Here is a 26,326-nt window from a genome sequence, read left to right as displayed (position 1 = left end):
GATTCAAACGCAGCGCTACAAAGCCTAAGTAAAGATCGGGCAGAAAACCTTGCGACAGTCGCTGAAAATAAGAGCTGTGAGAGTACTAACCAATCAGGGAAGAGTCATCAAGTTTCTGTGGATCCCCTCCCATGTTGGAATATGTGGGAATGAACGAGCAGATGTGCTGGCTGCTGAAGGCGCTGAAGGAGACCATATTGAACACTTCATACCCAAGACTCAACTACAAATTAGAGGTATTGTCAGGCAACATCACCGTGACAAGGTAACTGAGGAAAGGAGGATAGAAGCACAAACCAGTGAATCTATACGATGATACAACATGGTTGCAGCTGGCAATCCCAATCGTTATGGCCGAAGAGGAGGAGGACGAGGGAGAGAATCAGTAATAGCGAGAATCCGTCTTGGATACAAATATCCATGGAGATTCGGAATGGAAACAACAGTTGAGCAGAGTAGTTGCAGAATCTGTGGTGAGAGTGACGGACACCGCCTTGACCACTATCTACGTGAATGTGAACACCTGAGAGACATTAGAAATATGTGTAGAATAATAAACCCCACATTGGTTTGAGTTAGGAAAACACTATATGGCAAATATTGATACTGTTCTTAAAAGATTTCCCCATTTTGCACCCGCAAGATAACGTAAGCTTTTAAGGGTTGACAGATGTTAATCTTCTTGTTTGAGGAGCTGTTCACTGGAGACAGTTAAGCAAGTCCCAGCTGTGTCTGGGTACAAGTAACAGGATGAACAACCCAGCGGGTTTTCTTCCTATTGGGGAGTGTTGTACATGCTGCTATGGCGGTGTGTCCACTCACAGGATGAGTGGCGCTGCCCAATATTGTCACTATAGCGGTGTGTCCACTCACAAGATGAGTGGCGCTGCCCAATAAACTCGCCCCTCGGGGCAAAATTTCATTTAAGGGCTGGTATATACAGTAGGCAAACACCTCGCATGAGTTTGAAGGCCTATCGCGGTGTTGTGTTGAAATGTCGTTGTTTTCATGGTAATGTTACCAGCAGGGGAACGAGTGGTTGAGACAGGTCTGGGAGGTGGCTTCCTAGCCCTCTGCTTGTCCGGAACACCACAACCTCCCCTCAGCTCCCTTTACTTTCCCCTCAGCCCCCTTACTTTCCCCTCCCCCCCTTACTTTCCCCTCCCCCCCTCATTACATCTCATTCAAGCCCTCCCCCACTTCTTTTAACAACCTTGGTATACACATAACCCACACATACTCTGCCTAAGTAAAACAAGAAACAAGTAACGCTTAGTGGGCCAGCCAGAGGCTTACGGCCCGCGCAGTGGGCCAGCCAGAGGCTTACGGCCCGCGCAGTGGGCCAGCCAGAGGCTTACGGCCCGCGCAGGAATATTCCCGCAAAAACAAAACAAAAAAAGCAACCAAAGGCCAACAAAAAATCACCTTGCCAGCACCACGCCCTCACGTCTCCATCCTGGTAACCATGCCAGCACCACGCCCTCACGTCTCCATCCTGGTAACCATGCCAGCACCACGCCCTCACGTCTCCATCCTGGTAACCATGCCAGCACCACGCCCTCACGTCTCCATCCTGGTAACCTTGCCAGCACCACGCCCTCACGTCTCCATCCTGGTAACCATGCCAGCACCACGCCCTCACGTCTCCATCCTGGTAACCATGCCAGCACCACGCCCTCACGTCTCCATCCTGGTAACCATGCCAGCACCACGCCCTCACGTCTCCATCCTGGTAACTGTGGCTAAGACAAAATACCATTTTATTAACATTCCTTCTCACGATAAATGCGTTTTTTTGTGTGTTTTTGTAGGATGGTAAACTCCCCCTTCCATCCCCCTACCCCCCACTCCGGGTCCTTCTCACCAGTACATCTGGTGCGTGAGAGAGAGAGAGAGAGAGAGAGAGAGAGAGAGAGAGAGAGAGAGAGAGAGAGAGAGAGAGAGAGAGAGAGAGAGAGAGAGAGAGAGAGAGAGAGAGAGAAATGGGACCTCGATACAAGCCTAAAGTATATAAATATGCAGGCTTCCTGTCCCTGACAACGGAAATTATTTGAAATCATTTGTGCATTCCCCGGCATAAAATACTTTGATATTCAACTCATTCCTCCATCACTCACCAGGCTAATAAATCAACCCGACAATTAATCAATTAGGCGCTCCAATTACTCAACCGATTATTCAATCATGGACTTAATTAATCAGTCAACCAAACGACCACTAAATACCTCTCGTCAACCGGTCGAATAACCCAAGTCTCACTAAGTTGACGAATAAATCGGATATTCAAAATGTTTAACAACTTTCTTTCATTTACATTAACAAGAATTCTTACATTCTTGTAAATCAGTCTAATAATTTGTTTCTCTGGCGTCGTATGTAAGTGTTCAATCCAGAGCAATTAAACGGTAAAAACAAATCCTTTAAAATGTAAATATATAAAATACAACATTTCTTGTAAAGTTGAATGCGACTTGTGGGTTTTATTTGAGCCCCTTAGAGGTTATGTAGTGTTTGAGATTGGCTTTGGGGAGTGGAGAATTCTGGTGCGGAATATAGGCTTCAAAACCCACGAAAATATGAAATCTGTGTTGTAGGTGGTGGACCAGGCAGGTACACCCAGGTACACTGTGTTGTGAGTGGTGGACCAGGCAGGTACACCCAGGTACACTGTGTTGTGAGTGGTGGACCAGGCAGGTACACCCAGGTACACTGTGTTGTAGGTGGTGGACCAGGCAGGTACACCCAGGTACACTGCCTCAGCAATCATGATAATATCAGAACGACGACTGACGTTCTTAATAGACGACGCTGCTAATGATGTTGGCGGAATGTGTAATTAACACCTCTGAGATGTGTTAATTAACACCTCTGAGATGTGTTAATTAACACCTCTGAGATGTGTTAATTAACACCTCTGAGATGTGTTAATTAACACCACTTCAGGCTTTACGATGTTGCGGCTCCTGAAGGTCTGATGTTTGACGGTGTGTATCTACAACTTGTGTCTGCAGAATCGAGGTATAAGCTCTTCATGCAACAGGGTGAACATGTAACACATGCAAGCACATCTAGGTAAGTACATCCAGGTGAAAACACGCAAACAGTCCACAAAGAAACATGGAAGAGGAGGAAGAGGAAGAGGGGGAGGAAGAAGAGGGAGAGGGAGAAGAGGAAGAGGCATAGATGAAAGGGGAAGGAAGAAAGTGCTTCAAATAATCATAGCACGAGAGAGTGGGACGCCCTGATCAATATTGTTCTTGTGTTATATTGACCTCAACACCACTCTTTTCTCATCGCTCAACCCTCTATGGTGTGTGTGTGTGTGTGTGTGTGTGTGTATGTGTGTGTGTGTGTGTGTGTGTGTGTGTGTGTGTGTGTGTGTGTGTGTGTGTGTGTGTGTGTGTGTGTGTGTGTGTGTGTGCGTGTGGTGTCTGCGTGCGTGTGGTGTCTGCGTGCGTGTGGCCCGAATATCGTCCCCTTAACACACCTCGACGCCCCCTCCCCCTCTCCCCCCTCCACACCCCACACACACACCACAACACCCCCCCACCCCCACCCCATCACCCCCTCCCCCCACCTCTGTATTTACATATCACCTGTCAAACCGCCGAGTTCGTAAGCCTCGCGGAAACCAAAATCCATTGATATGCAACAGTCCGCCAGATCATATACCATCTCCTGGGGTATACCGGAGTATAACCCGTCTATGATTGGGATATACCCAGTCACGTGGAACACTGAGCCCATCGTGAAACACTGAGCCCATCGCGTGGAACACTGAGCCCATCACGTGGAACACTGAGCCCATCACGTGGAACACTGAGCCCATCACGTGGAACACTGAGCCCATCGCGTGGAACACTGAGCCCATCACGTGGAACACTGAGCCCAGCGACACTGCCAAAACGCTTCCGTGTCTCGTTAATGGTCACGTTGAAACCATTAACACAATTTATTGACATTTATTGCTGTTGTTTACTTATTTGCATAAAAGATGGCGAGTTGAACTTTCCTCGAAAGCTTTTGTAAATTCTCGTGGAACCCTTTCCGTTCCGGGGAACACCCCTCTGTTCCGGGGAACACCTCTCTGTTCCGGGGAACACCCCTTCGTTCCGGAGAACACCCCCTATGTTCCGGGGAACACCCCCTCCGTTCCGGGGAACACCCCCTCCGATCCGGGGAACACCCCCTCCGTTCCGGGGAACACCCCCTCCGTTCCGGGGAACACCCCCTCCGTTCCGGGGAACACCCCCTCCGTTCCGGGGAACACCCCCTCCGTTCCGGGAACACCCCCTCCGTTCCGGGGAACACCCCCTCCGTTCCGGGGAACACCCCCTCCGTTCCGGGGAACACCCTTCCGTTCCGGGGAACACCCCCTCCGTTCCGGGGAACACCCTTCCGTTCCGGGGAACACCCTTCCGTTCCGGGGAACACCCTTCCGTTCCGGGGAACACCCCCTCCGTTCCGGGGAACACCCCTCCGTTCCGGGGAACACCCCTCCGTTCCGGGGAACACCCCCTCCGTTCCGGGGAACACCCCTCCGTTCCGGGGAACACCCCTCCGTTCCGGGGAACACCCCCCTTCGTTCCGGGGAACACCCCCTCCGTTCCGGGGAACACCCCCTCCGTTTCGGGGAACACACCCCTCCGTTCCGGGGAACACCCCCCTCCGTTCCAGGGAACACACCCCTCCGTTCCGGGGAACACCCCCTCCGTTCCGGGTAACACACCCCCTCCGTTCCGGGGAACACACCCCTCCGTTCCGGGGAACACCCCCTTCGTTCCGGGGAACACCCCCTCCGTTCCGGGGAACACCCCCTCCGTTCCGGGGAACACCCCCTTCGTTCCGGGGAACACCCCCTTCGTTCCGGGGAACACCCCCTTCGTTCCGGGGAACACCCCCTCCGTTCCGGGGAACACCTTCCGTTCCGTGGAACCCCTGGTTGGGATTCACTGCAAAACAATGGTTCTAGCCGGAATATATATCTCGTGTTGTTTACAGTAAGGAAGTTGTCAAATGGTCTCTCCAGCGGTCATTTAACGAGGTGATTGGCGCCGTGTCCCTGATGGACGGGTTTTGCTGACCCTAGCAACGTCTTCCCAGGCAGATACATGGACACATGTTAGTGGAAACATGTGTGTGTGTGTGTCACATGTTACACGACACATCTGGGTGAACCTTTTTTTGGGGGGGCCTTAGCGTCACTTGTTATATGGGTTGACCTTTTCTCTCTCTCTCTCTCTCTCTCTCTCTCTCTGCCTCCCCCCTCCCCCCCTACTGACCCGGTCCGGTCCACCAATGAGGTCACTCCCAGCCGAGCCTGACCTAAAACAGGCAGGTTGTTAACCTAACACGCCTCCGCCGCCAGGGGTCGGGTACTGGCGGGTACTGGCGGGTACTGGCGGGTACTGGAGGGTACTGGAGGGTACTGGAGGGTACTGGCGGGTACTGGCGGGTACTGGCGGGTACTGGAGGGTACTGGAGGGTACTGGAGGGTACTGGCGGGTACTGGCGGGTACTGGAGGGTACTGGCGGGTACTGGAGGGTACTGGCGGGTACTGGAGGGTACTGGCGGGTACTGGCGGGTACTGGAGGGTACTGGAGGGTACTGGCGGGTACTGGAGGGTACTGGAGGGTACTGGAGGGTACTGGAGGGTAGTGGCGGGTACTGGAGGGTACTGGCGGGTACTGGAGGGTACTGGAGGGTACTGGCGGGTACTGGAGGGTACTGGCGGGTACTGGCGGGTACTGGCGGGTACTGGCGGGTACTGGCGGGTACTGGAGGGTACTGGAGGGTACTGGAGGGTACTGGAGGGTACTGGCGGGTACTGGAGGGTACTGGAGGGTACTGGCGGGTACTGGCGGGTACTGGAGGGTACTGGCGGGTACTGGAGGGTACTGGCGGGTACTGGCGGGTACTGGAGGGTACTGGCGGGTACTGGAGGGTACTGGCGGGTAGTGGAGGGTAGTGGAGGGTACTGGCGGGTACTGGCGGGTACTGGCGGGTACTGGCGGGTACTGGAGGGTACTGGAGGGTACTGGCGGGTACTGGCGGGTACTGGCGGGTACTGGAGGGTACTGGCGGGTACTGGCGGGTACTGGCGGGTACTGGAGGGTACTGGCGGGTACTGGCGGGTACTGGCGGGTACTGGCGGGTACTGGCGGGTACTGGCGGGTACTGGAGGGTACTGGAGGGTACTGGCGGGTACTGGCGGGTACTGGCGGGTACTGGCGGGTACTGGAGGGTACTGGAGGGTACTGGAGGGTACTGGAGGGTACTGGCGGGTACTGGAGGGTACTGGCGGGTACTGGCGGGTACTGGAGGGTACTGGCGGGTACTGGCGGGTACTGGCGGGTACTGGAGGGTACTGGCGGGTACTGGAGGGTACTGGCGGGTACTGGAGGGTACTGGCGGGTACTGGCGGGTACTGGAGGGTACTGGAGGGTACTGGAGGGTACTGGCGGGTACTGGAGGGTACTGGCGGGTACTGGAGGGTACTGGAGGGTACTGGAGGGTACTGGCGGGTACTGGCGGGTACTGGAGGGTACTGGCGGGTACTGGAGGGTACTGGAGGGTACTGGAGGGTACTGGCGGGTACTGGCGGGTACTGGCGGGTACTGGAGGGTACTGGAGGGTACTGGAGGGTACTGGCGGGTACTGGCGGGTACTGGAGGGTACTGGCGGGTAGTGGAGGGTACTGGCGGGTACTGGCGGGTACTGGAGGGTAGTGGAGGGTACTGGCGGGTACTGGCGGGTACTGGAGGGTACTGGCGGGTACTGGCGGGTACTGGAGGGTACTGGCGGGTACTGGCGGGTACTGGAGGGTACTGGAGGGTACTGGCGGGTACTGGCGGGTACTGGAGGGTACTGGCGGGTAGTGGAGGGTACTGGCGGGTACTGGCGGGTACTGGCGGGTACTGGAGGGTAGTGGAGGGTACTGGCGGGTACTGGAGGGTACTGGCGGGTAGTGGAGGGTACTGGCGGGTAGTGGAGGGTACTGGAGGGTCCTGGAGGGTCCTGGCGGGTACTGGAGGGTAGTGGAGGGTACTGGCGGGTACTGGCGGGTACTGGTGGGTACTGGCGTGTACTGGAGGGTACTGGCGGGTAGTGTAGGGTACTGGAGGGTACTGGTGGGTACTGGAGGGTACTGGTGGGTACTGGAGGGTAGTAGAGGGTACTGGCGGGTACTGGCGGGTACTGGAGGGTACTGGCGGGTACTGGAGGGTACTGGCGGGTAGTGGAGGGTACTGGCGGGTAGTGGAGGGTACTGGTGGGTAGTGGAGGGTAGTGGCGGATACTGGAGGGTACTGGCGGGTACTGGAGGGTACTGGCGGGTAGTGGAGGGTACTGGAGGGTACTGGTGGGTACTGGCGGGTACTGGAGGGTACTGGCGGGTACTGGCGGGTACTGGAGGGTACTGGAGGGTACTGGCGGGTACTGGCGGGTAGTGGAGGGTACTGGTGGGTAGTGGCGGGTACTGGTGGGTAGTGGAGGGTAGTGGCGGATACTGGAGGGTACTGGCGGGTACTGGCGGGTACTGGTGGGTACTGGAGGGTACTGGAGGGTAGTGGAGGGTACTGGCGGGTACTGGTGCGTACTGGAGGGTACTGGAGGGTAGTGGAGGGTACTGGCGGGTACTGGAGGGTACTGGCGGGTACTGGAGGGTACTGGCGGGTACTGGAGGGTACTGGAGGGTAGTAGAGGGTACTGGCGGGTACTGGCGGGTACTCGAGGGTACTGGCGGGTAGTGGAGGGTACTGGCGGGTACTGGCGGGTACTGGAGGGTACTGGCGGGTACTGGCGGGTACTCGAGGGTACTGGCGGGTAGTGGAGGGTACTGGCGGGTACTGGAGGGTACTGGCGGGTACTGGAGGGTACTGGCGGGTACTGGAGGGTAGTAGAGGGTACTGGCGGGTACTGGAGGGTACTGGCGGGTACTGGAGGGTACTGGCGGGTAGTGGAGGGTACTGGCGGGTAGTGGAGGGTACTGGCGGGTACTGGAGGGTACTGGAGGGTACTGGCGGGTACTGGAGGGTACTGGCGGGTACTGGAGGGTACTGGCGGGTAGTGGAGGGTACTGGCGGGTAGTGGAGGGTACTGGCGGGTAGTGGAGGGTACTGGAGGGTCCTGGAGGGTCCTGGCGGGTACTGGCGGGTAGTGGAGGGTACTGGCGGGTAGTGGAGGGTACTGGCGGGTAGTGGAGGGTACTGGAGGGTCCTGGAGGGTCCTGGCGGGTACTGGAGGGTACTGGCGGGTACTGGAGGGTACTGGCGGGTACTGGAGGGTACTGGCGGGTAGTGGAGGGTACTGGCGGGTAGTGGAGGGTACTGGAGGGTCCTGGAGGGTCCTGGCGGGTACTGGCGGGTAGTGGAGGGTACTGGCGGGTAGTGGAGGGTACTGGAGGGTACTGGAGGGTCCTGGAGGGTCCTGGAGGGTCCTGGAGGGTCCTGGCGGGTACGAGTGTCTGAAGAAATGAAAACACAAACACCCAAACAACGCACAAACCTACACACACACACACACACACACACACACACACACACACACACACACACACACACACAGGAGGTTCCAGGAGGTCTTCACAATAGAACAGGATGAGGTCACTGTGCTAGGAGAAAGGGAGGTAAACCACGCGGCCTTGGAGGAGTTCGAAATTACGAGAGAGGAGGTCAAGAGACACCTGCTGGATCTGGATGTTAGAAAGGCGGTTGGTCCAGATGGGATCTCACCATGGGTACTGAAAGAGTGTGCAGAGGCACTTTGCTTGCCACTCTCCATAGTGTATAGTAAATCACTAGAGACGGGAGACCTACCAGAAATATGGAAGACGGCGAATGTGGTCCCAATATACAAAAAGGGCGACAGACAAGAGGCACTGAACTACAGGCCAGTGTCCTTGACTTGTATACCATGCAAGGTGATGGAGAAGATCGTGAGAAAAAACCTGGTAACACATCTGGAGAGAAGGGACTTCGTGACAAATCGCCAACATGGATTCAGGGAGGGTAAATCTTGCCTTACAGGCTTGATAGAATTCTACGATCAGGTGACACAGATTAAGCAAGAAAGAGAGGGCTGGGCGGACTGCATTTTCTTGGATTGTCGGAAAGCCTTTGACACAGTACCGCATAAGAGGCTGGTACATAAGCTGGAGAGACAGGCAGGTGTAGCTGGTAAGGTGCTCCAGTGGATAAGGGAGTATCTAAGCAATAGGAAGCAGAGAGTTACGGTGAGGGGTGAGACCTCCGATTGGCGTGAAGTCACCAGTGGAGTCCCACAGGGCTCTGTACTCGGTCCTATCTTGTTTCTGATATATGTAAATGATCTCCCGGAGGGTATCGATTCATTTCTCTCAATGTTTGCGGACGATGCTAAAATTATGAGAAGGATTAAAACAGAAGAGGACTGTTTGAGGCTTCAAGAAGACCTAGACAAGCTGAAGGAATGGTCGAACAAATGGTTGTTAGAGTTTAACCCAACCAAATGTAATGTAATGAAGATAGGTGTAGGGAGCAGGAGGCCAGATACAAGGTATCATCTGGGAGAGGAAATTCTTCAGGAGTCAGAGAAGGAAAAAGACTTGGGGGTTGATATCACGCCAGACCTGTCTCCTGCAGCACATATCAAGCGGATAACATCAGCGGCATATGCCAGGCTGGCCAACATCCGAACGGCATTCAGAAACTTGTGTAAAGAATCATTCAGAACTTTGTATACCACATATGTCAGGCCAATCCTGGAGTATGCAGCCCCAGCATGGAGTCCATATCTAGTCAAGGATAAGACTAAACTGGAAAAGGTTCAAAGGTTTGCCACCAGACTAGTACCCGAGCTGAGAGGTATGAGCTACGAGGAGAGACTACGGGAATTAAACCTCACTTCGCTGGAAGACAGAAGAGTTAGGGGGGACATGATCACCACATTCAAGATTCTGAAGGGGATTGATAGGGTAGATAAAGACAGTCTATTTAACACAAGGGGAACACGCACAAGGGGACACAGGTGGAAACTGAGTGCCCAAATGAGCCACAGAGATATTAGAAAGAACTTTTTTAGTGTCAGAGTGGTTGACAAATGGAATGCATTAGGGGGTGATGTGGTGGAGGCTCACTCCATACACAGTTTCAAGTGTAGATATGACAGAGCCCGATAGGCTCAGGAATCTGTACACCTGTTGATTGACGGTTGAGAGGCGGGACCAAAGAGCCAGAGCTCAACCCCCGCAAACACAACTAGGTGAGTACAACTAGGTGAGTACACACACACACACACACACACACACACACACACACACACACACACACACACACACACACATGGGATATGAAGAGCGTCTGAAGGAACTGAACCTTACGACACTAGAGAAAAGAAGGGAGAGAGGAGATATGATAGGGACATATAAAATACTCAGGGGAATTGACAAAGTGGAAATAGATGAAATGTTCACACGTAATAATAACAGAACGAGGGGACATGGGTGGAAACTCAGATGAGTCACAGAGATGTTAGGAAGTTTTCTTTTAGCGTGAGAGTAGTGGGAAAATGGAATGCACTTGGGGAACAGGTTGTGGAAGCAAATACTATTCATACTTTTAAAACTAGGTATGATAGGGAAATGGGACAGGAGTCATTGCTGTAAACAACCGATTGCTGGAAAGGCGGGATCCAAGAGTCAATGCTCGATCCTGCAAGCACAAATAGGTGAGTACACACACACCACGCGGGGGAATCCAAACCCCTTAAAAATGATCTCAAGATGTTGTTGTTGTTATTTTACATTTAGCTACTCAGAACGAAGTGTCCATGTAGCACGGGCTATGGCGATCCCGTGGATTTCGAGAAGGGTTTCATACAGACGCCGGAAGCACCCCCACCCCCCCACCCCCCACTTCCGGGGGCTCCCCTGCTCCTCCTCCTCTGCCCCCATTACCTGTGCCTAATTACGCCTGTCCTGCTCAGGTAAATCGCTCCTAATTACATTAATAGAGAGAGGCGGTATTTATCAAGGGGATTATATATATGGTGGGGGGGGGGAGGATGTGTTGTGGTGTGTGTTGCTTGGGACATTGACAACTTGGGACCCCGTGGGGGACATTGACAACTTGGGACCACGTGGGGGGGACATTGACAACTTGGGACCACGTGGGGGACATTGACAACTTGGGACCACGTGGGGGGGACATTGACAACTTGGGACCACGTGGGGGACCATTGACAACTTGTGACCACGTGGGGGCCATTGACAACTTGGGACCACGTGGGGGCCATTGACAACTTGGGACCACGTGGGGGACATTGACAACTTGGGACCACGTGGGGGACATTGACAACTTGGGACCACGTGGGGGAGGACATTGACAACTTGGGACCACGTGGGGGACATTGACAACTTGTGACCACGTGGGGGCCATTAACAACTTGTGACCACGTGGGGGGACATTGACAACTTGGGACCACGTGGGGGCCATTAACAACTTGTGACCACGTGGGGGACATTGACAACTTGTGACCACGTGGGGGACATTGACAACTTGGGACCACGTGGGGGCCATTGACAACTTGTGACCACGTGGGGGGACATTGACAACTTGTGACCACGTGGGGGACATTGACAACTTGGGACCACGTGGGGGACATTGACAACTTGTGACCACGTGGGGGCCATTGACAACTTGGGACCACGTGGGGGCCATTAACAACTTGTGACCACGTGGGGGGACATTGACAACTTGTGACCACGTGGGGGCCATTGACAACTTGGGACCACGTGGGGGCCATTAACAACTTGTGACCACGTGGGGGACATTGACAACTTGTGACCACGTGGGGGCCATTGACAACTTGGGACCACGTGGGGGCCATTAACAACTTGTGACCACGTGGGGGGACATTGACAACTTGTGACCACGTGGGGGCCATTGACAACTTGGGACCACGTGGGGGACATTAACAACTTGTGACCACGTGGGGGGACATTGACAACTTGTGACCACGTGGGGGCCATTGACAACTTGGGACCACGTGGGGGCCATTAACAACTTGTGACCACGTGGGGGGACATTGACAACTTGTGACCACGTGGGGGACATTGACAACTTGGGACCACGTGGGGGCCATTGACAACTTGGGACCACGTGGGGGACATTGACAACTTGGGACCACGTGGGGGCCATTGACAACTTGGGACCACGTGGGGGGACATTGACAACTTGTGACCACGTGGGGGACATTGACAACTTGGGACCACGTGGGGGACATTGACAACTTGGGACCACGTGGGGGACATTGACAACTTGGGACCACGTGACACCATTGACAACTTGGGACCACGTGACACCATTGACAACTTGGGACCACGTGACACCATTGACAACTTGGGACCGCGTGGCGCCTCGGTACTATAGCATCTCCCGTCCTCCTGATAGCACGTCGTATTTTGACGTATGCTCCACCTAAAGACCCATACAAACAGTCGTACTACAAAAGCGGGTCGCGAAAGTGACGTACTGCCCCGTTTTCTGTTTTGGGTCCTCTGGTAGGTTAGGATAAGGGGGAACACTTTAATACGACAGTTTCTTGACGTTGGGAACGCTGACCAGAACAGGTTGGGCCCATATTGTCCCTCTCTGCCTAATTCGTTTGGGCTTTACTCATGTCCTGGGGAGCCGGTCGGCCGAGCGGACAGCACGCTGGAATTGTGATCCTGTGGTCCTGGGTTCGATCCCAGGCGCCGGCGAGAAACAATGGGCAGAGTTTCTTTCACCCTATGCCCCTGTTACCTAGCAGTAAAATAGGTACCTGGGTGTTAGTCAGCTGACACGGGCTGCTTCCTGGGGGTGGGGTGGAGGCCTGGTCGAGGACCGGGCCGCGGGGACACTAAAAGCCCCGAAATCATCTCAAGATAACCTCAAGATAACATCACACTAATGGTGCAGTGATTTGCACCGATTCAAAAGCAGCACTGCAAAGCCTAAGTAAAAATCAGGCAGAAAATCTTGCAATAGTCGCTGAAATTAAGAGAGCTGTGAGAGTACTTACCAATCAGGGAAGAGTCATCAAGTTTCTGTGGATCCCTTCCCATGTTGGAATATGTGGGAATGAACGAGCAGATGTGCTGGCTGCTGAAGGCGCTGAAGGAGACCATATTGAATACTTCATACCCAAGACTCTGCTACAAATTAGAGGTATTGTCAGGCAACATCACTGTGACAAGGTAACTGAGGAAAGGAGGATAGAAGCACAAACCAGTGAATCTATACGATGGTACAACATGGTTGCAGCTGGCAATCCCAATCAGTATGACCGAAGAGGAGGAGGACGAGGGAGAGAATCAGTAATAGCGAGAATCCGTCTTGGATACAAATATCCATGGAGATTTGGAATGGAAACAACAGTTGATCAGCGGAGTTGCAGAATCTGTGGTGAGAGTGACGGACACCGCCTTGACCACTATCTACGTGAATGTGAACACCTGAGAGACATTAGAAATATGTGTAGAATAATAAACCCCACATTGTTTGAGTTAGGAAAACACTATTTGTCAAATATTGATACTGTTCTTAAAAGATTTCCCCATTTTGCACCCGCAAGATAACGTAAGCTTTTAAGGGTTGATAGATGTTAATCTTCTTGTTTGAGGAGCTGTTCACTTGAGACAGTTAAGCAAGTCCCAGCTGTGTCTGGGTACAAGTGACAGGATGAACAACCCAGCGGGTTTTCTTCCTATTGGGGAGTGTTGTGCATGCTGCTATGGCGGTGTGTCCACTCACAAGATGAGTGGCGCTGCCCAATACTGTCACTATGGCGGTGTGTCCACTCACAAGATGAGTGGCGCGGCCCAATAAACTCGCCCCTCGGGGCAAAATTTACAATTTAAAGATAACCTCAAGATGTCTACCCACTTTCATATTCCCATCTTCCCATTTTCTATCTATTTCCTGTAATTTTGTTCTCTGAAATTGACTCTCAAATTCTCCATATCCTCTTGTCATTTTGTTTTCTAGTTTGCAAATGATGTTTGAGTGTTCAGGGCGCCTGACAGCTGGGTGGACAGCGCTACGGATTCATAGTTCTGAGGTTCCGGGTTCGATCCCCGGTGGAGGCGGAGACAAATGGGCAAAATGTTTTTTTTTCACCCTGATGCCCGTGTTATCTAGCAGTAAATAGGTACCTGGGAGTTAGACAGCTGCTATGGGCTGCTTCCTGGGTGAGGGGGCCCTCTTACTTGTACAAGAGGGCCCCTTCACTGTACTTGTACAAGAGGGGCCTCTTCACTATACGTGTACAAGAGGGCCCCTTCACTATACGTGTACAAGAGGGCCCCCTTCACTATACTTGTACAAGAGGGCCCCCTTCACTATACTTGTACAAGAGGGCCTCCTTCACTATACTTGTACAAGAGGGCCCCTTCACTATACTAGTACAAGAGGGCCCCTTCACTATACTAGTACAAGAGGGCCCCCTTCACTATACTTGTACATGAGGGCCCCCTTCACAATACTTGTACAAGAGGGCCCCCCTTCACTATACTAGTACAAGAGGGCCCCCTTCACTATACTAGTACAAGAGGGCCCCCTTCACTATACTAGTACAAGAGGGCCCCCTTCACTATACTAGTACAAGAGGGCCCCTTTCACTATACTAGTACAAGAGGGCCCCCTTCACTATACTAGTACAAGAGGGCCCCCTTCACTATACTAGTACAAGAGGGCCCCCTTCACTATACTAGTACAAGAGGGCCTCCTTCACTATACTAGTACAAGAGGGCCCCCTTTACTATACTAGTACAAGAAGGCCCCTTTCACTATACTAGTACAAGAGGGCCCCCCTTCACTATACGTGTACAAGAGGGCCCCCTCCACTATACTAGTACAAGAGGGCCCCCGGCCTTCACTATATTTGTACAAGAGGGCCCCCTTTCCTATACTAGTACAAGAGGGCCCCTTTCACTATACTAGTACAAGAGGGCCCTCTTCACTATACGTGTACAAGAGGGCCCCTTTCACTATACTAGTACAAGAGGGCCCCTTTCACTATACTAGTACAAGAGTGCCCCCTTCACTATACTAGTACAAGAGGGCCCCCTTCACTATACTAGTACAAGAGGGCCCCTTCACTATATTTATACAAGAGAGCCCCCTTTCACTATACTAGTACAAGAGGGCCCCCTTCACTATACTAGTACAAGAGGGCCCCCTTCACTATACTTATACAAGAGAGCCCCCTTCACTATACTAGTACAAGAGGGCCCCCTTCACTATACTTATACAAGAGAGCCCCCTTCACTATACTAGTACAAGAGGGCCCCCTTCACTATACTTATACAAGAGAGCCCCCTTTCACTATACTAGTACAAGAGGGCCCCCTTCACTATACTTATACAAGAGAGCCCCCTTTCACTATACTAGTACAAGAGGGCCCCTTCACTATACTTATACAAGAGAGCCCCCTTCACTATACTTGTACAAGAGGGCCCCCTTCACTATACTTGTACAAGAGGGCCCCTTCACTATACTTATACAAGAGAGCCCCCTTCACTATACTAGTACAAGAGGGCCCCTTCACTATACTTGTACAAGAGAGCCCCCTTCACTATACTAGTACAAGAGGGCCCCTTCACTATACTTATACAAGAGAGCCCCCTTCACTATACTTATACAAGAGAGCCCCCTTCACTATACTAGTACAAGAGGGCCCCTTCACTATACTTATACAAGAGAGCCCCCTTCACTATACTAGTACAAGAGGGCCCCTTCACTATACTTATACAAGAGGGCCCCCTTCACTATACTAGTACAAGAGGGCCCCCTTCACTATACTTGTACAAGAGGGGCCCCCTTCACTATACTAGTACAAGAGTTCCCCCTTCACTATACTTATACAAGAGAGCCCCCTTCACTATACTAGTACCAGAGGGGCCCCTTCACTATATTAGTACAAGAGGGCCCCCTTCACTATACTAGTACAAGAGGGCCCCCTTCACTATACTTGTACAAGAGGGGCCCCCTTCACTATACTAGTACAAGAGGGGCCCCCTTCACTATACTAGTACAAGAGGGGCCCCCTTCACTATACTTGTACAAGAGGGGCCCCCTTCACTATACTTGTACAAGAGGGGCCCTTCACTATACTTGTACAAGCGGGGCCCCCTTCACTATACTTGTACAAGAGGGGCCCCCCTTCACTATACTAGTACAAGAGGGGCCCCCTTCACTTTACTAGTACAAGTGGGGCCCCTTCACTATACTAGTACAAGAGGGCCCCTTCACTATACTTGTACAAGAGGGCCCCTTCACTATACTTGTACAAGAGGGCCCCCTTCACTATACTTGTACAAGAGGGCCCCCTTCACTATACTTGTACAAGAGGGCCCCCTTCACTATACTTGTACAAGAGGGCCCCCTTCACTATACTTATACAAGAGGGCCCCTTCACTATACTTGTACAAGAGGGCCCCTTCACTATACTTGTACAAGAGGGCCCCCTTCACTATACTTGTACAAGAGGGCCCCCTTCACTATACTTGTACAAGAGGGCCCCCCTTCACTATACTAGTACAAGAGGGCCCCCTTCACTATTCTAGTACAAGAGGGCCCCCTTCACTATACTAGTACAAGAGGGCCCCCTTCACTATACTAGTACAAGAGGGCCCCCTTCACTATACTAGTACAAGAGGGCCCCCTTCACTATACTAGTACAAGAGGGCCCCCTTCACTATACTAGTACAAGAGGGCCCCCTTCACTATTCTAGTACAAGAGGGCCCCCTTCACTATACTAGTACAAGAGGGCCCCCTTCACTATACTAGTACAAGAGGGCCCCCTTCACTATACTAGTACAAGAGGGCCCCCTTCACTATACTAGTACAAGAGGGCCCCCTTCACTATACTAGTACAAGAGGGCCCCCTTCACTATTCTAGTACAAGAGGGCCCCCTTCACTATACTAGTACAAGAGGGCCCCCTTCACTATACTAGTACAAGAGGGCCCCCTTCACTATACTAGTACAAGAGGGCCCCCTTCACTATACTAGTACAAGAGGGCCCCCTTCACTATACTAGTACAAGAGGGCCCCCTTCACTATACTAGTACAAGAGGGCCCCCTTCACTATACTAGTACAAGAGGGCCCCCTTCACTATACTAGTACAAGAGGGCCCCCTTCACTATACTAGTACAAGAGGGCCCCCTTCACTATACTAGTACAAGAGGGCCCCCTTCACTATACTAGTACAAGAGGGCCCTCTTGGTGGGGTCAAGACAGGTACTCGCTCTGGTGGTTCACTTGGAAGTCTATATTCGTAGCTAAAGTTAGCCAGCCACGACCCACAGGTCGCCAACATTTACATACGACACAACTACATTTTGGATTCATTCACAAAGCTCCTTAAATCCTGGTCTGATTCACGCCACTATTATTACACGCCTAGATTTGTGCGGCCACGTGGACTGAGTGGGAGTGACTGTGGGTTGGTTGTGTTGTTGTTGTTGTTATAGATTCAACTACTCGGAACAAGTTCCAAGTAGCACGGGCTATGGTGAGCCCGTAGTGGACTTACCTGGCACAGGAACGGGGCAAGTAGCACGGGCTATGGTGAGCCCGTAGTGGACCTTACCTGGCACAGGAGTGGTGCCCGGTTGGTTGTGTTTCCTCCGCGTATAAATAGTGGTATTGTGGAGGAGTGAGGAGGATCGACTGGGCTAGCTGTCGAATTTCACAAAATGTGGTCGGGGTATATTTATAATTTGTGTGTGTGTTAAGGTCAGGCATTATATAGACGTATCGGCCCCGGCTCCTTGTTAGCTGTGAGTTGAGTGACATGTGCTTGTAGGGGGGCCAGATTCACGAAGCAGTTACGCAAGCACTTACATCTTTCCTCAATCTTTGACGGCTTAGGTTACATTTACTAAACACTTTACAAGTATGAAAACTTGCTAATCAGCCGTTGGTATTGTTATAAACAGCCTCCTGGTGCTTCGGAGTTCATTAACTGTTTAATGATTATAAACAAAGCCGCCAAAGATTGAGAAAGGATGTACAGGTTTCGTTAATGGTTACGTAAATGCCTGATGATTCGTGGCGGTGAGGAGTGAGGGGGGGGGAGGACAAGGCTTCCCGACTCCTCACACTCTCACTATACCACCCCTCACTATACCTCCCTCACTATACCTCCCTCACACATTACCTGCTACTCTCTCCAACACTTTCTCTCCGGCAAGCAATTAACTAAAGCCTTCATCTCCAGTTTCTTAATATCCGAGGCTGAGGGAAAGTTGCCTCGTTGGGGAGAGGGAGAGAGAGAGAGAGAGAGAGAGAGAGAGAGAGAGAGAGAGAGAGAGAGAGAGAGAGAGAGAGAGAGAGAGAGAGAGAGAGAGAGAGAGAGACCCATAAGCATCTTATGGGCCTCAGCTCTAGGGCCCCGCCTCTCAACCTTTAATAGACAAGATGTACAGGTTCCAGCGCCTATCCAACCCAGACATGATCAACCACGATAGACCAAACAGACATGACATATGATCAATATCACTTAAATCAACATATTAAGCTGTGGCTGGAGTCATGACACCATTTCACTTCCTAACACACTCAAGCTGTTCAATACACTGACACGTAAAACAAATATTTTTAAACTTAACTGACACTTAAAAAAATATATATTTTTAATGTCTCATTGGCTCATTTTAGGTATTTAGTTCTCGTGTCCCATTGAGCGTGTACTCTCCCAGCTGAATAGTCTCTCAATGTCTGCCCTGTCTAGTCCCCCTGATTATCTGATATGTGGTAATCATGTCTCCTCTGTTTATTCTCTTTTTTTTTCTCTCCAGTGACGTGAGGTTTAACACTTACAGTCTTTCCTTGTAGCTCATACCTCTCAGCTCTAGGACTAGTCTCGGCGCACACTTCTCAATAGTCTTCCCCTTCGTCTCTAACTAGACAAGGACATATCTAGTTAGATTCCCGCATATTCCACAAATGGTATATCAAAGAATATAAAAAATTCTGAACAACTCTTTTTTTTTTATTCAGAATTTTAAAGGTTTTTTTTTTAAAGGTTTTGAATTTTATTCAAAATTTTTTAAAGGCAGAATTTAAAATTTTTAAGATTTGTTAAAAGTTCTCATATCAGGCAATCTTCCGTATGCAAATATTTTCGTTTGGGACATCTGGTGACAGGTTATCTTGAGATGATTTCGGGGCTTTAGTGTCCCCGCGGCCCGGTCCTCGACCAGGCCTCCACCCCCAGGAAGCAGCCCGTGACAGCTGACTAACACCCAGGGTACCTATTTTACTGCTAGGTAACAGGGGCATAGGGTGAAAGAAACTCTGCCCATTGTTTCTCTCCGGCGCCCGGGAACGAACCCGGGACCACAGGATCACAAGTCCAGCGTGCTGTCCGCTCGGCCGACCGGCTCCCTCAGGTTAATCAGGTTTGGATTAATGTCAACAAATAATACACAATCAAGATACAAAATTAACGTAAATAAACACACAAAGTATAGCCGCTCAAAACAAAAATATTGTTTCTGGCGAAGAAAACAGCTGAGCAGCGGGCAGTTTTCCCGCGCGAACGGTCGCCATTTTGTGGTGACGTCACTAATGTTGTTACAGGAGCGACCCCCTGACCGCGGGCGTGTCCCCCCCCCCTGCCCCCCCTCCTTTTAATATGCTAACAGTTACTTAGACACGCCGCCGAACCTAACATGGGGGGGGAGGGGGCTGGACACGTTATGTCGGAGGTGACACGTGTTTCAGGAGGTGACACGTGTTTCAGGAGGAGACACGTGTTTCAGGACGTGACACGTGTTTCAGGACGTGACACGTGTTTCAGGAGGTGACATATGTCCCAGGAGGTGACACGTGTCTCAGGTGACACGTGTCCCAGGAGGTGACACGTGTCTCAGGAGGTGACACGTGTCCCAGGAGGTGACACGTGTCCCAGGAGGTGACACGTGTCCCAGGAGGTGACACGTGTCCCAGGAGGTGACACGTGTCCCAGGAGGTGACACGTGTCCCAGGAGGGAAAGAGCTGGGAGACGGGACGGGATGGTTTCCTAGGCGGCGGCGTCTGATTGGCCAGGAGAGGCGCCTCTGATTGGCCAAGAGAGGCTCGTCTGATTGGTCGGTGAAGGGCGCGTTTGATGGTCAGCGGAGGCCCGTCTGATTGGCTGATGGAGCCGTCATCACTATGACTGGCTTCCAATCTCTCGGGAGACACATCATGCAGCCAGCGCGGTCATTAAACACCTAAGTGACAATTTACGAAACCTGTACATCTGTCCTCAATCATACCTGCTTTATTCGCATTTGCAACACACTGAGCGCCATAAAAAATAGTAAACAAAACAATGGAAGGTATGGGACTCAATCTCGATAATTTTTACCTTTCAATTCATTGTATAATTATAAATAATACAATGTGTATGATGCAACTATATAAACTGAGCTTGTAAAAGGTTAATCAGTGCTTAAGTGCTTAATAACACACTAATTTGTATATCAGCTATCTTACCCCTGTCAAGAGCAGGAGAGACAGAGATTTGTATGTGTGTGTGTGTGTGTGTGTGTGTGTGTGTGTGTGTGTTTACTAGTTGTGTTGTGTTTTTGCGGGGATTGAGCTTTGCCCTTTCGGCCCGCCTCTCAACTGTCAATCAACTGTTTACTAACTACTTTTTTTTTTTTTTCCCCCACACCACACACACACACCCCAGGAAGCAGCCCGTGACAGCTGACTAACTCCCAGGTACCTATTTACTGCTAGGTAACAGGGGCACTTAGGGTGAAAGAAACTTTGCCCATTTGTTTCTGCCTCGTGCGGGAATCGAACCCGCGCCACAGAATTACGAGTCCTGCGCGCTATATACCAGGCTACGAGGCCCCCAAGGGGGCTGTGTGTGTGTGTGTGTGTGTGTGTGTGTGTGTGTGTGTGTGTGTGTGTGTGTGTGCTCACCTAATTGCGCTTGCGGGGGTTGAGCTCTGGCTCTTTGGTCCCGCCTCTCAACCGTCAATCAACAGGTGTACAGGTTCCTGAGCCTACTGGGCTCTATCATATCTACACTTGAAACTGTGTATGGAGTCAGCCTCCACCACATCACTGCCTAAACACACACATGTATAAAGTATATATGGAAGCTGGTCAGAATTACATTTCACCTTTGTAAATGCACATTAATAACACTATGTAAAAGAGACATCGAACACTGTATGTAGGGCAGACGTAACTCTGTGTATCTTTATGACTGTAGGTTAGATTACCATTTTAAAACCACAACAATCACCTTCTGTGGTTGATTGTTCAATAAATCCCTGAACTATATGTTTAACTGATCTCTCACCCTGTCCACGGAAGACAGAAGAAAATGTATATATATATATATATATATATATATATATATATATATATATATATATATATATATATATATATATATATATATATGCTGGTTAGCATTGTAAATGCCTGGCCACGTCTGTGGTTGAAAATAATAATAATAATAAAACAGCATAGCCAGTTGTTACGTTGGCGTGGTTGGGGTTAAACTACCACTTCCATCCACCCTTTATTACGGTCTCTGAGCCCTTTCTGTTCCTAGCTATCCGTACGTAAATTCAGACCAAGCAACAGACATCTTTTGAAGTGATTTCGTACCTAATAGTAAGTGATGACTTTGACAGTCTGGCAAAGGCGGTAAAGTAAGTAAGTAAGCATTTTTGAGTACATTTAGGTGCTAACACCAACAGTCAGAGCGCCCCACACACACATTCCCCGCCACCCGGCTGCCCGCCAAATTGTTCCCGCCTTTTTAGAAGATGAGAAACGTGTGCAGAATGGAAAATACGTCACGGGACTTCACAGCTCTTGGTAAATGACGCCGTACTGTACGCTGGCCGCAGGAGGGGAGCTGGCGTACCGTCTCCTCTTTCTCGTTTTGCCAACACTTGGGCATTCAAGAGGATTCTTTCTGCTGCCAAACGTGCTCGAACGCGCATACACGCGCACACGCAGTGCCACGAGGCACGACTCCCACACCCTCGCCACTCCCACCTGCTTTGTGACAGAGCATGAGCCTTGAAAGCCTAACCGTTCAGTAGTGTGTGTGTGTGTGTGTGTGTGTGTGTGTGTGTGTGTGTGTGTGTGTGTGTGTGTGTGTGTGTGTGTGTGTGTGTGTTTACTAGTTGTGTTTTTACGGGGGTTGAGCTTTGCTCTTTCGGCCCGCCTCTCAACTGTCAATCAACTGTTTACTAACTACTTTTTTTTTTTTTTTTTTTTTTTTTCTCCACACCACACACACACACACACCCCAGGAAGCAGCCCGTGACAGCTGACTAACTCCCAGGTACCTATTTACTGCTAGGTAACAGGGGCATTCAGGGTGAAAGAAACTTTGCCCATTTGTTTCTGCCTCGTGCGGGAATCGAACCCGCGCCACAGAATTACGAATCCTGCGCGCTATCCACCAGGCTACGAGGCCCCTAGTGTGTGTGTGGGTGTGCGAGGTGTGTGTGTGTGTGTGTGTGTGTGTGTGTGTGTGTGTGTGTGTGTGTGTGTGTGTGTGTGTGTGTGTGTGTGTCCCCAGGAAGCAGTACTGGGGGAAGCTGCTGTCTAACGCCCAGGTACCTATTTACTGCTAGGTGAACAGGAGGGGCGGCCATCAGGTGAAACAAACTCTGCCCTTTTTGTTCTGCCACGGCCGGGAATCAAACCCGGGTCCTTAGGACTACGAGAACCGAGCGCTGTCCACTCAGCCGCGAGGCCGAGTTTGTGTGTGCATGTAGACACTGTATCAACAGTGAACTATCACGATATGAACAGTGATCAGAAACAAACACCGCCCAACAAGCAGGACAAACACAGGGAAAGGAAAAGTGACGAGGCTAATAAACCTAGGTACCTTACCCCTGGCTGCCACAGGGGTAAGGTACCAGGGGTACCTTTACCCCTGGCTGCGGGCGGGGTCGGGCGAGCCGGGGCGCTCCTGTGAAGACCCGGATATCCCGTTAAACACTGTATGTGCATCCGGCTGGGGGCGTAGGAGCAAGCCAGACCTGCCGACGAGGGGGAACTGGTAGTGGTGGTAAGTGTGGGGGAACATATTGTTTACGGAGCTCAGATGGAATTGTCTCCCCCCTGGTGTGTGAGTGTGTGTGTGTGTGTGTGTGTGTGGAAGGGGGGGGGGGGGAAGGCGGAGTGCTCATAGGTGGTTTCTCCTCTTGTAAAGTGGTGCTTGGAGGTATTATTACAAGCACACACACACACACACACACACAGAGGGTAATGGTAAGGGGCGAAAAGTCGGACTGGCGAACAGTAACAAGTGGAGTACCTCAAGGATCGGTGCTGGGACCAATCCTCTTTCTAATTTACGTAAATGATATGTTTACAGGAGTGGAATCATACATGTCAATGTTTGCAGATGACGCAAAATTAATGAGAAGAGTTGTGGCAGACGAGGATTGTAGGATCCTCCAAGAGGACTTAAACAGGCTGCAGAGATGGTCAGGGAAATGGCTACTGGAGTTTAACACCAGTAAATGTAAAGTTATGGAAATGGGATCAGGTGACAGGAGACCAAAGGGACAGTACACAATGAAGGGGAACAGCCTACCTGTAACGATTCGAGAAAGAGACCTGGGAGTGGATGTGACACCTAATCTAACTCCTGAGGCACATATAAATAGGATAACGACAGCAGCGTACTCTACACTGGCGAAAATTAGAACTTCATTCAGAAACCTAAATGAGGAAGCTTTTAGGGCACTTTACACTGCCTACGTGAGACCCGTCTTAGAGTATGCCGCGCCATCATGGAGCCCCCACCTGAAGAAACACATAAAGAAACTGGAGAAGGTTCAGAGGTTTGCGACGAGGCTTGTCCCAGAGTTACGAGGGATGGGATATGAAGAGCGGCTGAAGGAACTGAACCTAACGACACTAGAGAAAAGAAGGGAGAGAGGAGATATGATAGGGACATATAAAATACTCACGGGAATTGATAAAGTGGAAATAGATGAAATGTTCACACGTAATAATAACAGAACGAGGGGACATGGGTGGAAACTGGAAACTCAGATGAGTCACAGAGATGTTAGGAAGTTTTCTTTTAGCGTGAGAGTAGTGGAAAAATGGAATGCACTTGGGGAACAGGTTGTGGAAGCAAATACTATTCATACTTTTAAAACTAGGTATGATAGGGAAATGGGACAGGAGTCATTGCTGTAAACAACCGATAGCTAGAAAGGCGGGATCCAAGAGTCAATGCTCGATCCTGCAAGCACATATAGGTGAGTACATATAGGTGAGTACACACACACACACACACACACACTGTACACCAGTTGATTGACAGTTGAGAGGCGGGACCAAAGACACAAAGCTCAACCCCCGCAAGCACAAATAGGTGAGTACGAATAGTTGAGTACACACACACACACACACACACATACTCCACTCGTCCCGTGACAAAACCAGGAAAAGATTGACTGGGCACCAACCCATAACTGTTCGCCTCAACAGAAATAGAGATCCTGTGAGTAAAGAGACGGGTCGGCCTCGTGTTCCAGACCGACCAGGAGACCCACTTACCGTAAGCTATGGAAGGAAAGATTACTCTCAACTTCCTAACACAAGTTACAAGTCATCTACTCCTCTGTGTAAACAAACGTAAACAAAACTTATTTTCTAAACAATATAGAAAACGAAACCTGTTTTTGACAGGTCGACAAACAGCAAATTCGTAAAAAAAACTATATTTTTGGCGTGATTATCAGTAATAATTTCGAGGTGTTGCATTTCGGTGGGTGAAAAAAAATTTGAAAATAATACGAGATTTAAGACGATTGTTTGAGGCTTCTGGCGCTGTGGGAGTCGAACCCTGTTCACCTGGGTTACACCTAATGACTCTGTCAGTTAAGCAAGAGGCACTAGTGGCTCTGAGTGCCACCAGGGAGGGGGAAGGGGGGGGGGGTGTAGGTGGCAGTAACTGCGGTGACGTCAGGTGTGTGCAGGTGTGGGTGTGTGTAGGTGTGTGTGTGGGGGGGGACGACTGCTACCCAACACTGTCAGACTAACGCGAGGAAATTCTTTAGTGTCGTGCTTTATTGATTCAGTATCATGATTCAGTATCATGATTCAGTATCATGATTCAGTATCAAGATTCAGTATCATGATTCAGTATCAGGATTCTATTTAATGGTTCAGTATCGTCATGAAATACTAAAGATTCGGTATCACCATTCCTCATACTGATTCAAAATATGCGCTCAATATCATGATTCAACATTTCGAATCAGTATTAGGTTTCACTACTCTGATTCGGTACCATGATTCACCGTTATGATTCGGTACCATGATTCACCGTTATGATTCGGTACCATGATTCACCGTTATGATTCAGACGAGATTTATAATTCAATATGGAAATGTGGTGATTGGAGTAGTTGTATCTTCGAGTCGCACTTCAAGAGATAAACACACTGGACCCGGGTTCGATTCCTGCCGCTGGACGGAAACGCTTCGGGGGGGGGGGGGGGGAGTTTTTCTACACCTTGTGCCTCTGTTCACCCGATGTACTCGAGTTATAGGCAACTTGTGTAAAAAATGTACTATCGCAGCATGTAGTTTATTATTAAACGCGTTTCAATATAGCACCATAGATGACAATGCCATTCAACAGTCCCATTTTCTTCCCGTGAGGAATCCCATTTTCTTCCCGCGAGGAATCGCATTTTCTTTCCGCGAGGAATCCCATTTTCTTCCCGCGAGGAATCGCATTTTCTTTCCGCGAGGAATCGCATTTTCTTTCCGCGAGGAATCCCATTTTCTTCCCGCGAGGAGTCCCATTTTCTTCCCGCGAGGAGTCCCATTTTCTTCCCGCGAGGAGTCCCATTTCCTTCCCGCAAGGAGTCCCATTTCCTTCCCGCGAGGAGTCCCATTTCCTTCCCGCGAGGAATCCCATTTCCTTCCCGCGAGGAATCCCATTTCCTTCCAGCGAGGAGTCCCATTTTCTTCCAAAAAGCAGCTGAACTATCTGTGGTTAAGACTTCATGCTTGGGTAAGTTCACGGGTAACTTTACGACACCCGAGACATTATTTACACTTAATGTTTTACTTCACAACACTTCTCTATGAGTAATGTATATTGCTATATTTACGGTGATTTTGTTTTAACAATTTTGCAAGTTTCTTGTGATTTAATAGTCACACTGTTTTGCCAACTTTTGTGGCGCCATATCTGTAGTCACGCTCAGGTGTAGTCACGCTCAGGTGTAGTCACGCTTTGTGTAGTCACGCTCATGGGTAGTCACGCTCAGGTGTAGTCACGCTCAGGT

This window comes from Procambarus clarkii, chromosome 15 (assembly GCF_040958095.1).
Source record: "Procambarus clarkii isolate CNS0578487 chromosome 15, FALCON_Pclarkii_2.0, whole genome shotgun sequence".
Classification (NCBI taxonomy): Eukaryota; Metazoa; Arthropoda; class Malacostraca; order Decapoda; family Cambaridae; genus Procambarus; species Procambarus clarkii.
The sequence above is the reverse complement of the archived record's forward strand: the minus strand, read 5'-3'. Positions refer to the sequence as shown.